This window comes from Myxine glutinosa, chromosome 4, assembly GCF_964187855.1.
Source record: "Myxine glutinosa chromosome 4, kmMyxGlut1.1, whole genome shotgun sequence".
Taxonomy (NCBI): Eukaryota; Metazoa; Chordata; class Myxini; order Myxiniformes; family Myxinidae; genus Myxine; species Myxine glutinosa.
The window spans coordinates 39,772,309-39,788,935 of NC_136264.1; the positions used below are offsets into that span (position 1 = coordinate 39,772,309).

Here is a 16,627-nt window from a genome sequence, read left to right on the forward strand (position 1 = left end):
CCATTGATCTTTGACACACAGAATAACACATTTTTCTGCCGTGACTCCTCTCGGGGCTTGGAGGTACACCATGACCAGGGGGTCAGGGAGGAGCACGTAACAGAAATTGGTGGCTCATCCAATTGACTCGGGGGCTCGAAATTGGGTCTTCGTCCGGGATTAAATTCCCTAATAACACTCATCCGGGATTAAATTCCCTGATAATTCGTCCGGGGTAGAATTCCCTAACATTCCCAAAATTCCCAAATTTGGAATTTTTCTAACATTCCCAATTTTTTCAAAAATTTGCAAATTTTTGTGGGAAGGTTAACAGGTGTTAACTGATAGTCACCATGGTGTTTGACGCAGGAAAGTTTGCGGTGTCCCATAATGAGGCACAGTTCCAAGCGTTAAAAAAAATCGGAACTCTTGATATTGGCCAGACATTTTAACTTGGAGGTCCGAGTTAATATGAAGAAAGCAGAGATGCAGACTTTTTTTTTTTTTTTTGGGATACAAGATCGAGGCTCGTGAAAGAGCTGACATTAATCACACAGAAAGACAAACCGACCTCAATATCACCAATTCTATTGGTGATAGAATCTCTGGTGGGACAGGGCACATGGACAGAGGTAGCCTTGGAGTGGTTACCCAAAGACAAAAGCAAATGTGGAGCTCCGGAAACTGGAGATGCAACTGCAGAGCCAGGAAAGGTTAAAAGCAGAGGAAAGGAGAGCTGCACGAGAACTCGAGGAAAGAAGAGCAGAGGAAAGGAGATTTGAAAGGGAACTCGAAGTAGGAAGTGAAAAGGAAAGAGCAGAGGAAAGAAGAGCCGAAAGGGAGTTAAAGGAACGTGACATGGAGTGTCAGAGGGAACTTAAACTCAAGGAGCTGCAAATAATGGAAGAACAGGGAGAGGTAACATCCATGCCGGCTTGTTTGACAACTAGTCAGAACACCTGGGATGTTGGTAGGCATGTGAGGCTGGTTCCACCCTTCAATGTTTTGGAGGTAGCCAAATTTTTTCTACACTTTTAGAAAGTGGCTCAAATACTAAAATGGCCTGGGGAGTCCTGGACTATGTTAGTGCAAAGTGTTCTGGTGGGTAAAGCTCAAGATATATATTCGGCTTTACCGATTGACCAATGTGCAGATTATGAGATAGTGAAGAAAGCCATTCTCAAAGCCTATGAATTGGTCCCTGAAGCTTACCGGCAAAAATTCCGGAATGCCAGGAAGAGGGAGAGTGAGACCCATGTGGAGTTTGCCAGAATGAAGGAAACCATGTTTGATCGGTGGTATGACTCGAAGGAGATTGGGAAAGACTTCGAACTGTTGCGACAATTGATCTTGGTGGAGGAATTCAAACAGTGTGTCCACGAGGACATTAAAGTACACCTGGAGGAAAAGAAGGTACCAGAGTTGTATGAGGCAGCAACCATGGCAGATGACTATGCCTTGACACACAGGATGGGATTCCACAAACCTAACTTCCCACCTAGAGTTCGCCAGGGGAGTTATGGTAAATCAGGTGCGGAGAACAAAAATTCATGGAGGCGACCTGGAGATGATTATGAGTACAAATCTGATACCACAACTTTTAGGGATCAGAAGACTACAGTTCCAAGACAGACTTATCTTCCGGGGGGCTCGAGGCAGACCACGAGTTTTTCCTCCGGGCCTACTTGCGCTTTTTGCAAGAAACCTGGACATTTGATGTCCCAATGTTATGCCATGAAAAGGAAATATCAGGAGCGGAGTCAGACTAGTAGAACTCCGAATGCATTGGCAAATGCGAGAAATCGTCTTTGGCGGACAGTGCCTTGTGAAGGTTCCCATGCCACAGTTACGGCATCACAAAACGACCTTGTTCAAGAGGGGTACAAACCGTTTATTTCAGAGGGGTTTGTGTCACTGGATGGAGACTTGACTAACCAGAGACCTGTTAGGGTATTGAGGGACACAGGAGCACATCAATCTTTGATGCTTGAAGGCATTTTGTCATTCTCAGAGAAGACGGCAACTGGTGTTAGTGTTCTTTTACAGGGGGTTGGTGGCTATGTTAAAGCTCCACTTCATGTCATCCATTTGAAGTCTGATTTGGTGTCAGGACTGGTCACCGTAGGCTTACAAGCCACTCTACCTGTAGAGGGAATCTCTTTTATTATCGGGAATGATTTGGCCGGTGGTCGAGTTTCTGGTAATCCAATGTTGGTTGAAAAGCCCAGTATGGAAAATAACACCGCACGGTTAGAGCAGGAGATTCCGGGTATCTTTCCATCCTGTGCAGTGACTCGTGCTATGGGTAGGAAGCGCTCTGAAGAGAAGGAGAAGGAAAGCAAGGTGGATTTGGATTCCTTAGAGATATTGGAGGAAACTTCTGAAAGAGGTAATAAGAAAGGGAGTGACATTAAGGAACTTAAGGAAGAGGTGGCATCTGGAACCAAAGAGGAAATGGAGTGTCCGTCGGAGACATCTGGGAACGAGGTTGAGCAAACAGTGCTGGTCCGAAAGAGACAGGTTGAAGAACAACACGGAGACTCGGAGATCCGGAGTTTAATTGGTAAAGCCGTTACAGAGGGAGAGGCTAGGAAGATACCTGTGGGTTACTTCATGAAAGGGGAAATACTCATGAGAAAATGGAGACCACCGGAGGTGCCAGCAAACGATGAGTGGAAAGTTCATTACCAAATTGTGGTGCCACCGCCGTACCGGAAGGAGATATTGAGTTTGGCACATGAGACACCTTTGGCCGGGCACCTTGGAGTGAACAAGACCTGTGACAGAATATTGGTACATTTTTTCTGGCCAGGATTGCGACGTGATGTGGCGGAGTTCTGCAAATCTTGCCATTCTTTCCAGCTGGTGGGAAAACCTAATCAGAAAATCCCATCCGTACCTTTAAAACCAATTCCAGCTTTTGAAGAGCCATTCAGCCGAGTCATTATTGACTGTGTAGGCCCTTTACCTAAAACTAAGGCTGGACATCAGTATTTGCTGACCATCATGTGCGCTTCCACCAGGTTCCCAGAGGCAGTGCCTCTTAGGAAAACTACTGCGGCAGTTATTGCAAAGGCCTTGATTAAATTTTTCACTTTGGTTGGCCTCCATAAGGTCATCCAATCTGATCAGGGTTCCAAATTCATGTCCACACTTTTTCAACAAGTGGTACACCTGTTGGGAGTGGAACAAGTAAGATCAAGTACTTACCATCCCGAGAGCCAAGGGGCCTTGGAAAGGTTTCACCAGACATTGAAGAATATGATCAGAATGTACTGTTTTGAATGTGACAAGGATTGGAATGAAGGAATACCCTTATTGTTGTTTGCTATGAGGGAATCCGTTCAGGAATCATTGGGATTCAGTCCTTTTGAACTTGTGTTTGGACACGCGGTGCGAGGACCATTGAAATTGGTAAAAGAGCGGTGGCTACAGGAGGATTCACAGTCAACCGTGGTGGAGTATGTGTCAACGGTTATTCACAGCTAAGCAAAGGCTTGTGAAGTTGCGAGGAAAAACTTGAAAGTGACCTAGGAAAAAATGAAAGTGAGACATGACAAGAAATCTCAGATAAGGAATTTCAGTCCTGAGGACCGGGTGTTAGTGTTGCTTCCTGTTCCAGGTCAGCCACTACAGGCTAGGTATTGTGGTCCCGATGCAGTCGAAAGGAGGGTTAATGAAACAGATTACGTGGTGACAACTCCCGACCGACGGAAAAAGCGGCAGCTGTCATGTCAACCGACTGAAGAAATATCAGGAGAGGAAGCCTGTGGAAGAAATGGTTCCTGTCTCACCTGTCGTGCCTGTAGCCGGGGTGCAATAGAATACAGAGGTTGACGCCGGTGTGAAGTTTGATAACTTTGATGACTAGGCTTGTCCCAGATTGACGAACACAGAAGTGTTGTCATTTAGATGAGAAATTAGGTCATTTGACAAGGGAACAACAAGGACAACTATCCAGCCTAATTTTTGAATTTGCACATTTGTTCACAGATGTACCTGGTCGTACTGACTTGGTATATCATGATATTGAGGTGGGGGAAGCCACTCCTGTCAAACAACACCCCTATCGGATGAACCCTGTGAAGATGGAGTATCTTCGGAAGGAGGTTCAGTATATGTTGGAGAATGACATCATCGAACCAAGCAGCAGTGAATGGAGCTCACCATGTGTGTTGGTTCCAAAACCCGATGGCAGTTTTCGCTGTTGTACGGATTTAAAACGGGTTAATGCAGTGACCAAGACCGACTCATATCCCCTCCCGAGGATTGATGACTGTATTGATAGAATAGGCCCAGCTAAATTTGTAACTAAGTTTGACTTGCTGAAAGGGTATTGGCAGATTCCTCTTACTGATAGAGCCAAGGAAATCTTTGCTTTAGTCACACCAAATGGGTTGTATCAGTACAAGGTTCTTCCCTCTGGATTGAAAAACGGGCCTGCTACATTTCAACGCTGATTAATAAGCTTATTGCAGACCTTGAGGGGGTGGAGGCTTATCTGGATGATGTCATCATCCACACCATGACCATGGAAGATCATCTTAAACAAATTCATGCATTTTTCAAGAAACTGACCGAGGCAGGGTTGACCATCAACTTATCTAAGAGTGCGTTTGTAAAGGCACAGGTGGTGTTCCTAGGCCATGTAGTAGGTCAGGGTCAGGTGCAACCGGTGACAGCCAAGATAGAAGCCATTGATCGCCTCCAAGTTCCAAAAGGGAAGAAGGAGCTTATGAGATTCTTGGGTATGGCTGGTTGGTAGCGGCGGTTCTGCAGGAATTTTTCTGATGTGGTAGCCCCTTTAACGAATTTGCTGAGGAAAGAGACCAAATTTGTTTGGGATGACAAATGTCAGGCTGCCTTTGCCCACGTCAAAGCAATATTAATGAACTCTCCTGTCCTAGCCGCCCCGGATTTTCAAGCACCTTTCAAGTTGGCCATTGATGCAAGTGATGTGGGGGATGGGGCAGTTTTATTACAGGAAGATGAGGATGGAGTGGATCACCCGGTGTGCTACTATTCCAAAAAGTTCAACAAACACCAGGCAAATTATGCCACCGTAGAAAAAGAGACCCTTGCTCTCCTGCTAGCGCTTCAGCATTATGAGGTGTATCTGGGAACTACTACCTTTCCTATAAAAGTCTTCACTCTTCACAACCCCTTAACCTTCATTCAAAAAATGAAAAATAAAAATCAGAGGTTGATGAGATGGAGTTTGGCTTTGCAGGAGTTCAACTTGGAAATTGAGCATGTAAAGGGCAGGGACAATGTCGTTGCAGATGCTTTGTCCAGAGTGAACTAACTTTGGAGATATCTGTAGGTTGTTTGAAGTTTTGTTGCTTTATTTTTGGGAAATATTGATTATCGTTGCTCATGGGAATTGATGATTTGGGTGTGAGTTTACTTTTGTTTGTTGGAAGAGTTTTGCCGACAAAGAAAGTTTTCACTATTTTCAAACTTTCTTTCTTGAGGGGGGGAAGTGTTACGGATTCGTCACTTCCGTTGTGGTGGCTTTCATCCACTTGAGACATTTCTAGTTCCATGTATTATTGTTGTTGTTGTTTGAGGGAAATAGCAATTATTTATTGCCAAAAGGTAAAAGGAATGTTTTAAAAATGAAACCGGATCGGGAACCGGAAGACGAAGAAGAAGAAGAGGAAAAAGGGCAGAGCGAATGAGTCAGACAAGAGAGCTGAGTTGCTCCTGGTTCTGAAGCGAACGTTGGCGAGCAAGAGTCACTAGCGAACTTTCGGGTTTCCGGGAGAGGAATTCCTACGACGGAGTTGTCATCGCTGTGACCGGTCAACCTGCATGTCAGGTTTTGCGATCGATTCAGGAGAGAATCATCGCCGTGCCGTGCGCCACGAGACCGGGTCATCGGCCATTTTGACTCGCGCAGGATTTGTGCTTCGCTCGCGGTTTCATTTCTTTTCGACAATTCTCACCGCATTCAGACGTCGATCTGGGGCATGTGTGTGACGCGGATTTTTGAAGGCTAATTCGTCCATATCCGAGGGTGTGATCTCTCGGTCGCCTGTAGGGCGCGTTTGGATTTCCCAGTCGCCTTGAGGGTGCCTTTGTACAGCTTCGGCTGTGTGACTGCCCTGGCCATCCGCAAGCGATTCTGGTCGTTTGGACATCGTTCTAGCGATCGCTGGAGCGAATCACCTTCGTCTTGGAGCCGGGAATAAGAGACATTGGGGAATGTTCTTGTTACACTCACTTGGAGCACAGTGAGTTATATATTGCAAAACTGATGGTACCATCATAGGACATATTGATTGTACTTTTGAATACTATTGTTGTTGTACAGTTATTCTTGTGTGATCTCAATACAATATTTGTTTGTGAGTAACAATTGGGGTGGTTTCTCCATTGATCTTTGACACACAGAATAACACATTTTTCTGCCGTGACTCCTCTCGGGGCTCAGACGTACACCGTGACCAGGGGGTTGGGGAGGAGCACGTAACAATATGTATGTGTGTGCATGTTATGTGTGTGTGTGTGTGTGTGTGTGTATATGTATCTCTGTGTGTGTTTGTATGTGGTGTGTGTGCATGGGTATGTGTGTGTGTGTTTGTGTGTGTGTGTGTGCATGTTTGTGTGTATGTGTATGTATCTGTGTGTGTGTGTGTGTATGTATGTATATGTGTATGTATCTATGTACGTGTGTGTGTGTGTTTGTTTGTGTGTGTGTGTGTGTGTGTGTGTGTGTGTGTGTGTGTGTGTGTGTATGCGTGTGTATGTGTATATGTATGTGTATGTGTATGTGTATGTATCTGTGTGTGTGTATGTGTGTGTATGTGTGTATGTATGTGTATGTGTATATATCTCTGTGTGTGTGTGTGTGTGTGTGTGTGTGTGTGTGTGTGTGTGTGTGTGTGTGTGTATGCGTGTGTGTGTATGCGTTATTATCCTGTTACCAGTGATTAAGACCGCCTGATGACGGATAGCCGAGGCAGTTTTTAGTCTCGAGGCGAGTAGCCGAAAATGGCGGTTATTTTTACACATGCGGGAAAGAAGGCATGCGAGACGTTTATCTGATGAACACATGGGTTTATTCCCCAACCCACAACAAATAAACGAACATGACAAATCAAATGCACCACAAATAATTTAATGAAAATAAACTGAAGAGGTGAAAATGAAAGGTGAGGTAAAAACGAATGTGTACTTTGATGATCCTCACACACTGACTCAAAGATGGACACACAGGGGAACATAAAATGAAAACAAGCGTTACGCCTAGGTCCCCCATCGGTGAAGTGATGCGAGTTGACAAAGAGGAAGACGCAAGGCGGCCATCTTTGATTTTGACGTGGTGACCCAATTTTCAATAGCGTTCTCCCTTATGCCCAGATACACCCACACACCAGATTATAAGTTGGTACTTCGCTTATTTTTCAAGATATTCCACTCACGAGGTTCAGACATACATGGCGGCGGCCATCTTGGATTTTGAGGTGGCGACCCAATTTTCAATAGCGTTCTTCCTTATGCGTAGATACACCCACACACCAGATCAGACGTTTGTAGTTCGTTTATTTTTCAAGATATTTTGCTCACAATGTTCAGACATATATATGGTGGCGGCCATCTTGGATTTTGACATGGCGACCCAATTTTCAATATCGTTCTTCCTTATGCAGAGATACACCCACGCACCAGATTCGAAGTTGGTACTTCACTTATTTTTCAGGATATTCTGCTCACAAGGTTCAGACATACATGGAGGTGGCCATCTTGGATTTTGACGTGGCGACCCAATTTTCAATATGGTTCTTCCTTTTGCCTAGATACACCCACACACCAGATTAGAAGTTGGTACTTCACTTATTTTTCAAGATATTCCTCTCACAATGTTCAGACATATATATGGTGGCGGCCATCTTGGATTTTGACGTGGCGACCCAATTTTCAATAGAGTTCTTCCTTATGCCTAGATACACCCACACACCAGATCAGACGTTAGTAGTTCGTTTATTTTTCAAGATATTTTTCTCACAATGTTCAGACATATATATGGTGGCGGCCATCTTGGATTTTGACATGGCGACAGAATTTTCAATAGTGTTCTTCCTTATGCAGAGATACACACACACACCAGATTATAAGTTGGTACTTCACTTATTTTTCAAGATATTCTGCTCACAAGGTTCAGACATACATGGCGGTGGCCATCTTGGATTTTGACGTGGCGACCCAATTTTCAATAGCGTTCTTGCTTTTCTTTGGATACACCCACACACCAGATTAGACGTTAGTAGTTCGTTTATTTTTCAAGATATTTCGCTCACAAGGTTCAGACATATATATGGTGGCGGCCATCTTGTATTTTGACGTGGCGACCCAATTTTCAATAGCTTTCTTCCTTACGCTTGGATACACCCACACACCAGATTAGAAGTTGGTACTTCGCTTATTTTTCAAGATATTCAGCTCACAATTTTCAGACATACATGGCGGCGGCCATCTTGGATTTTGACGTGGGTTGCACCCACACACCAAATTCGAATGCCGTCCTTCGCTTACGCACGTATGCGCATACGCACGCACGCACGCACGCACGCTCGCATGCACGCAGGGACGGACGGATGGACGGAGGGGAAAACCATAGTCCCCCTTTCGCTCCGCGGTGCGACGCGGGACAATAAAATCTCTTTTCATGCCACCACTTATATCTGGCCTCACGAGTTCCTCTGCAAGGTTGGCAGCTAGAGACGAGGCCCAGAGCTCGATGTCCCTCTGGCGGGAACCCGGCACAAGATGGGCACGGCGTTGCCGCAAACATGAGGTGAGTTGTGAGACGACCCTCTTTCGCTCTCCCAAGCACGCACGGCACGGCCTTCAGCCCAACGCAAACAGTCGCCTAAACCTCCTGCAAATTACTGCCGACTGGTATAAAGTGCTCCTTACTCCAAAAGCGCGCACAAACACCCGAACGCACCAAAAATATATGGCGAGCTTCTCGTTCGACGCACTCTTACTCTTTGTCACAATGGATAGCATCTTGTCCGCTTCCAAATCTCCTCAGTTATCACGCAATGCTCCTCCTTCACCTCAGAACTATTGCAATCCTCTCAGAACTGCTCCCCCTTCTCCAAGATCTCCATGCTTCTCTCCGCTCTCAAAGCTTCTCTCTGCTCTTGAAGCTTCTCTCCACTGACGTCACCCCGACCAATGAAAAAGCTCTTTCCGAATCACTCCATGGTCCTCTCCACCAATCATTAACTTTGGGGAATGGCCTCATGGCCTTTCTTGACCGCCCACTGATTCTCCGCCTCTACTGGGCGTGGCCTGCCTATGAGGTCCATTAATGTGGGGCTAGTGTCCGGGAACCTGCCTGGCTTGCAGCGGATGGTTGTTGTGGTTTAATGGAGGTTTTCATGGCCGGCCTTGTCAGCAAAACATAAAGGGAAAATTACAGAGGGAAAATCACATGTTGGGGAAAAAAGCTAACCTGATTCCCTAACTAATTCTCACTGCTTCACCCCTCGTGTGAAGACACATAAACAATCTTAAGCAACAGTCTCCCTACTTAAGTACATCGAGATTTCTCCTACGCGTCCACGGTCTATGATACAATTCTACCTTCCCGACGGTATCCTTTCGCCTACCCCATAAACGTAACAGTATGTTATGTGTGTGTTTGTATATTATGTGTGTTTGTATGTGTGTGTGTAGTGTGTGCATGCATGTCTGTGTGCGGCTCTGTGTAATATAATAATGAATGTACACAGGAGTGGTACAGTCACGTGAAAAAGTAGGTACACCCCATGTAAAGTTTTGACTTTTTCAACATATTTCAACATACAGCTATTTGATCTTCATTTCAACAATATTGATAGATAAAGGTGATATAATATAACAAATATCATGAAACATTCACATTTTGTAGTCCATTGTATAATTTAAATAAACATAAATGCAAATTTCACATGTGGAAAAAGTAAGTACACCCCTACATTTATCACTACAAATACCTAAAATTAGAATCAGGTGCACCAGCTCAGGTGCAAATGATTAGAATATCGTTAGAGGGGATCTTGGAGAAAGCTGTCTTATTTAAACCTCAGACATTTAGTTTGGTTTGCTCTTTGTTGTTGAAGTGTGCGGCGTCACCATGCCTAGATCAAAAGAGCTCTCTGAGGCCTTCACAAAGAAGGTTATAGATGCCTACGACTCTGGGAAGGGATTTAAAAAGATATCCAAACAATTTGAAATCAATCATTCGACTGTCCGGAAGATCATCTACAAGTGGAGAAGATTCCAAACAACTGCCAACTTGTTCAGGCCAGGCCACCCCAGCAAGTTCAGCACGAGAGCAGACCGCAAGAGGCTGAAATAAGTCTCTAAGAACCCCAGAATGTCATCATGGGACCTACAGGTAGCTCTTGCCACTGTTGATGTCAAAGTGCACGAGTCTACTGTTACGGATTCCAGATTTATGTGAATTACTATTCAGGTCATTGCTTATTAATGTTTATTATATTAAAGGTTGTTGTGGTTAAATGGTTAGAAGCGCTCCTGATAACAGGAGACCGGAAACGGGATGGTGAACCGGAAGAAGAAAAAAGACAAGGTCGGAGAGAAGCGGCCATCTTGATCCTCGACCAGCTCCGACGCGAGCCGAATCGATCTTTATCTGCTTTGGAACGCTGCGTTTGAAAAGCCCGTCTGGCGAGAGGAGTTACCTGCGCGGGGTGATTGCCTGTTACGTGTCAGGTTGCCGTGGGTTCTTGGAAGGAACCAAGCGTCCGGCACTGTTCACCTCGACGCCTACGAGGGCGTGTACGGGTCGCACCTTGGGCCTCGCGCGCTTTGCGAGCCGTTCACAGCCCAGAGGCCGCGATCACGGGCTCCGACCCCGGTGGCGTCCCGAGGAGGTGTCCGCTGCAGCCACCGTTCCCGGTACGGGACGTGCACGTTTGGAGCACGTCAGCCAGGGGTCCGTTCAACCGCCCGTGTGCGGAGAAGTCGACCTTCACCTTGGTCGGGAGGGGCCCAGAGACATTGTGAGGGACAGTGACTATTGAGGGTGCCATAAGTGGAGTCAAAGGGGGAAATATATGAGATGGCCATCTTAGTAATATTGTTGATTGATTGTTGATGGTTGTTGATTGATTGGGAATATATGAATCCGAATCCTTGGTGTGGGGTTTCTTATTGACTGGAATTCATATTGATTGCGTTACGAAAGCGTATAAATCATATATCTTTCTAGCGGGGTTCCTCTCACGGTCCGGGGGGTCACCGAGACCAGGTAGTCACCGGGAGGACCACGTAACACTACCATTAGAAAGAGGCTGCACAAATTTGATCTGCATGGGAGGTGTGCAAGGAGGAAACCTTTGCTGTCCAGAAAGAACATCAGGGCAAGACTAAAGTTTGCCAATGAACACCTGGGCAAAAACCAGCACTTCTGGAACAATGTGCTCTGGACAGATGAGTCAAAGGTAGAGCTAATTGGCCACAGTACCAGAAGACATGTTTGGCGAAAACCAAAGACAGCATTTGACCACAACAACCTGATACCAACTGTAAAGTATGATGGTGGAAATATTATGGTTTGGGGCAGCTTTGTTGCATCAGGGCCTGGGCAGCTCACCATCATATAATCCACTATGAATTCTTCATTGTACCAGAGGGTGCTTGAGGATAATGTGAGGCCATCTGTCGGAAAGTTGAAGCTCAACCGAGGGTGCACCTTGCAACATGACAATGACCCTAAACATACCGGTAAATCCACCAAGGAATGGCTGAAAAGAAAGAAATGGAGGGTTCTGGAATGGCCAAGTCAAAGCCCGGATCTAAATCCCATCGAGATGTTGTGGGGGGGATTTGAAACGAGCTGTGCATGCAAGAAACCCCTCAAACATCGCACAGCTGAAAGAATTCTGCATGGAGGAGTGGGCCAAAATTTCTCCCAGTCCATGTCAGAGACTGGTAGACAGTTATAAGAAACGCCTACTTGAGGTTTTCTGCCAAAGGGGGCAATACCACCTATGAGAGCCAGGGGTGTACTTACTTTTTCCACATGCGAAATTTGCATTTATGTTTATTTAAATTATACAATGGACTACAAAATGTAAATGTTTCATGATATTTGTTATATTATATCACCTTTATCTATCAATATTGTTGAAATGAAGATCAAATAGCTGTTTGTTGAAATATGTTGAAAAAGTCAAAACTTTACATGGGGTGTACTTACTTTTTCACGTGACTGTACAATAAAGGATAACCCCGAATGAAGCTACTGGTTGTCCACTACTCACTCATCGCTTTACTTGCGGATACTGTGAAGACATGAACTCCATTGTTCAGGTCGTTTGAAAGAAATATGCCTGGAAAAAGGATGGAATGGGAGATAAAGAAATCACACACTTACCATAAACATAGAATACTTTTCTGGATTAAAAACTTAAGAACAAAATTCTCACATGCATTAAATGAAAAATAATTTATATACATATATACAGACTTGGCATTTAATATGGAATTTTTTTTTTTGTGGGGGTGAACTTACTTTTCAAGATGACTGAGAACCAAAAGTTCATTGGAATTATGTTGAAATTATTCTAGATTTTGTTAATGTGACCTTTAAAAGAAACAAAAACCACATTTGACATTTCGAAACAAATAAATTGATCCTTGAAAGTGATGTAAACTGATATCGAACTCAATTCATGGACAGTACTGTGTTAAACTTCTATACGTTTTCCAGAAGTATCTATTTATTTTGCACATTAGCCAAAAATTTTTTTAACAAAAACAAAACTTAAATTACGACTGGGATTACGGACAGTAAAATTACAGTTCAGTACTTCGTGTAACCCCCACGAGCATTCAGGAGAGCACGTACACGTTGAGGCATGCTGTTCACGAGATTTGCCAAGGTTTGGACAGGAATCGGTTGCCATGCAGTGACAATAGCCTGCTGCAATTCACGCACAGAGGGCGGCTGCTGGTCCAAGTGGTCGATTTGACGCGTTAATTCTGCCCACAAGTTCTCTATCGGATTCATATCTGGGGACATGGCAGGCCACTCCATATTCTCTACACCACGGTCAGCAAGAAAGTGTTTGATCATGTGAGCACGATGAGGCCGTGCATTGTCATCTTGGAAAACAAAGTTTCCTCGAAAAGCTGCACAAGCAAATGGAAGCAATGTTTCTTCCAGAATGGCCCTGTACTTGAACTGGTTCAGGTTTCCATTCAGAACAACCAGGTCAGTTTTGCCCCCTGCATGAAAAGCAGCCCAAACGGTCCCCTCACCACCTCCAGCTTGGACTCTTGGCACTATATAATCTTTGTTGTGGGCTTCATGCACTTGTCTGTGCACTCGGACGCGGCCATCTTGACGATAGACCAGAAATCTAGACTCGTCACTGAAGATCACGTGATTCCAGTGTCCTGGCTGCCATTGACGGTGCTCTCTGGCCTACTGCAATCGGCGCTGGTGGTTTTGTCTGGTCAGGCATGGCTTTCTCAGGGGGACGCCTGGCACGATAGCCTGCTTGAACCAGTCGTTGGTTGACTAGCCTTCTGGATACAGGCACATTTGTCAGTTGCTGCCACTCAGCCATAAGCCGATTAGCTGACTTGGTACGGCCATTGGAGACTAACCGGTGCAGCTGGCGATCATCTCTCCTTGTGGTTCTGCGTGGACGTCCTGGCCTCGGTGTTGGAGTAGGGACACCCCTCTGAGCATTTCGTTTCAGGATCTTTGACACCTGACCTTGAGTGATGCCGTACTGCCGAGCAATAGCACGCTGTTTCATGCCGTAATTTCGTAAAGCCACCACTCCATGACAAACAGCATTGGCGAGTTGACGGACCATCTCCAGAGGAATCGGCAATAACTTTTGGAGACGTGCAGCAGTTGTTTTCCACTAATACAGAACGCAACAACCCTTGTATACCCGACTGTTAAGCCAATCATCAAATGCACCTGTCCGTACATTTTGCCACACCACCTGTGATATAATCCTGTTGTTGACTTCTTGCTGCGACAGACAATCAGTGACATGGTTCTTTTACCAAACAAATAAATCACCAAAGTGTAAAAGAAACTCACCAGATTGATATACTGAGTTAAGAAAGTAAACCCGTCAAGAAAAAAATATATTCCGTATTAAATGCCAAGTCTGTACATACTGTTACGAATTCCGGGTTTATGGGGGTTACAATTCAGGTCATTTCTTATTAATGTAAATTGTATATTCTATTAAAGGTTGTTGTGATTAAAGGGTCAGGAGCCCTTCTGGGAAAAACGAGACCGGAAACGGGATCGTGAAGAAGAGGAGGAGGAGAAGGAAGGGCGGCCATCTTAAGCTTCGAGAGCTCCGACGCGAGCGGAGGCGATCGTTACCTACTTTGGAACGGAGTTGGAAACGCCCGTCTGGCGAGAGGAGTTACCTGCGCGGGGTGATTGATTGCCGGTTACATGTCAATGTGCCGTGTGGTCCTGGAAGGAACCAAGCACCCGGCGCTGTTCGCCTCGACGCCTACGAGGGCGTGTACGGGTCGCACCTTGGGCCTGGCGCGCGAAAGAGATTGGAGGGAGACGGTTGAGAGTTGAGACTGCAGCTCGAGACCGAGCCGCCGAACGTGAAGGACAAGGGAACCGTGCCTCGGTGAACCGAAGTCCGCGCGTCAGGAGAGCGCCGGATTACTGCGGAACCTGCGAAGTCGGGTATCCTCGCTGAGGTTGTTATCGAGTATCCTCACTCCCAGCCCCGGATTGGAATCGGACATAGATTCCCCGATCGCTGGATCGACTCGACGTCACCTGGGAGGCGTGCAGAGACATTGGGGGCAAGGGCCGTGAGTATTGCCAACACTGTTGTGGGTTAAGGTGGCGCCACCTATACTATAGATAAGGATTGTATGGAAGTGCTGTAAACGCATTGTGATTCCTGTGCGGGATTTGGGAATATATTGGGGATTGTTCGTAACCCTTGGTGTGGACTCGTTATTGATTGACTTATTTTCACCCAAGGACCATACATCTTTCTGCCGGGGCTCCCTCGAGGTTGACCCCGTAACAGAATTGGGGGCCCATCCGGGATCTATAAAATTTTCTAAATTTTAGTCGGGTAAAGAATTCCCAAGAGTGGGAACTTTTCCAAAGTTCCCAAAATTGTTTTGCTCTGCCGACAAAACAACAACAACAACAAAAACAAAAAAACAATAGCAATAATAGTAATACTGTTGCTTTTCTTTGTTGGAAATTTCTGGGGTGAAGGTTGACAGGTGTTACCAGTAGTCACCATGGCGTTTGTGGCACAGAACTTTGCGGTAACCCCTAGTGAGGCACAGTTCCGAGCATTACTAAAATCGGACCTCTTGAAATTGGCCAAACATTTTAACTTGGAGGTCCGAACTAATTTGAGGAAGGCAGAGTTGCAGACCACGGTGATACAGTCTATGGTGGGATTAGGAACATGGGACGAGTTAGCCTGGGAGTGGCTACCCGAAGAACCAGAAGACGTTGAGCTCCGGAAACTGGAGTTGCAATTACGGAGCCAGGAACGGATCAAAGAAGAAGAAAGGAAAGCAGAAAAGGAAAGAGCAGAAGAAGAAAGGAGAGTGGAACGAGAACTCCAGGAAAGGTTAGAAAGGATGAAAACAGAGGAAAGGAAAGAGCAGAAGAAGAAAGGAAAGCAGAAAAGGAAAGAGCAGAAGAAGAAAGGAAAGCAGAAAAGGAAAGAGCAGAGGAAAGGAGAGTGGAACGAGAACTCCAGGAAAGGTTAGAAGGGAGAAAAGCAGAGGAGAGGAGAGCTGCAAGGGAACTCGAAGCAGAGGAGAGAAAAGCCGAAAGGGAATTAAAGGAACGTGACATGGCGCTTCAGCAAGAAATTAAATTCAAGGAGCTGGAGTTAATGAGAGAACGGGGAGAGGTACCACCCTTGCTGACTGGGCCGACACCTAGCCGGAACACCTGGGATGTGGGCAGACATGTGAGGCTGGTTCCACCCTTCAGTGAAAAGGAAGTCGCTAAATTTTTTCCACACTTTGAGAAAGTGGCTCGACAGTTAAACTGGCCGGAGGAGGCGTGGACCATACTAGTGCAAAGTGTGCTGGTGGGTAAAGCTCAAGAGATTTATTCGGCGCTACCAATGGACCAATGTGCAGATTATGAGGTATTGAAGAAGCACATTCTCAAAGCGTATGAGTTGGTTCCTGAAGCTTACCGGCAAAAATTCAGGAATGCCAGGAAGAGGGAGAGTGAGACCCATGTGGAGTTTGCCAGAGTGAAAGAAAACATGTTTGATCGGTGGTGTGAGTCAAAAGGAGTCGGGAACGACTTTGAAGCATTGCGTGACTTGATCCTGGTGGAGGAATTTCAACAGTGTGTCTACGAGGACATCAAAGTGTACCTGCAGGAAAAGAAAGTACCGAAGTTGTGGGACGCAGCCACCATGGCTGATGATTATGCCTTAACACACCGGATAGGGGTCCACAAACCTAACTCCTCGCCTAGATTTCCGCAGGGTAGTTGTGGAACAGCAGGTGCGGAGAACGACAATACATGGCGGCGGCCTCGAGATGATTATGCGGACAACGCTGATACCCGAACTGTTCGAAATCAGGGGGCTACGGGCCCAAGACAAACTTATTTCCCGGGGGGCCCGAG

At 45.8% G+C, this 16,627-nt stretch overlaps 1 protein-coding gene and 1 long non-coding RNA gene across 3 annotated transcripts in view; both read right to left on the reverse strand.

The window, feature by feature from the left end:
- The window catches only part of LOC144891699 (uncharacterized), a 1,187,956-nt gene that overhangs the window by 554,971 nt on the left and 616,358 nt on the right, over positions 1-16,627 (reverse strand). The gene's annotated exons all lie outside the window — the stretch shown is intronic.
- LOC137426072 (uncharacterized) overlaps positions 1-16,627 on the reverse strand; it is a 36,460-nt gene that overhangs the window by 1,966 nt on the left and 17,867 nt on the right. For both annotated transcript variants that reach the window (XR_010984183.1, XR_010984184.1), the window contains exon 2: positions 12,264-12,332. This is a non-coding gene — a long non-coding RNA (uncharacterized LOC137426072). The remainder of the gene's footprint in view (positions 1-12,263; positions 12,333-16,627) is intronic.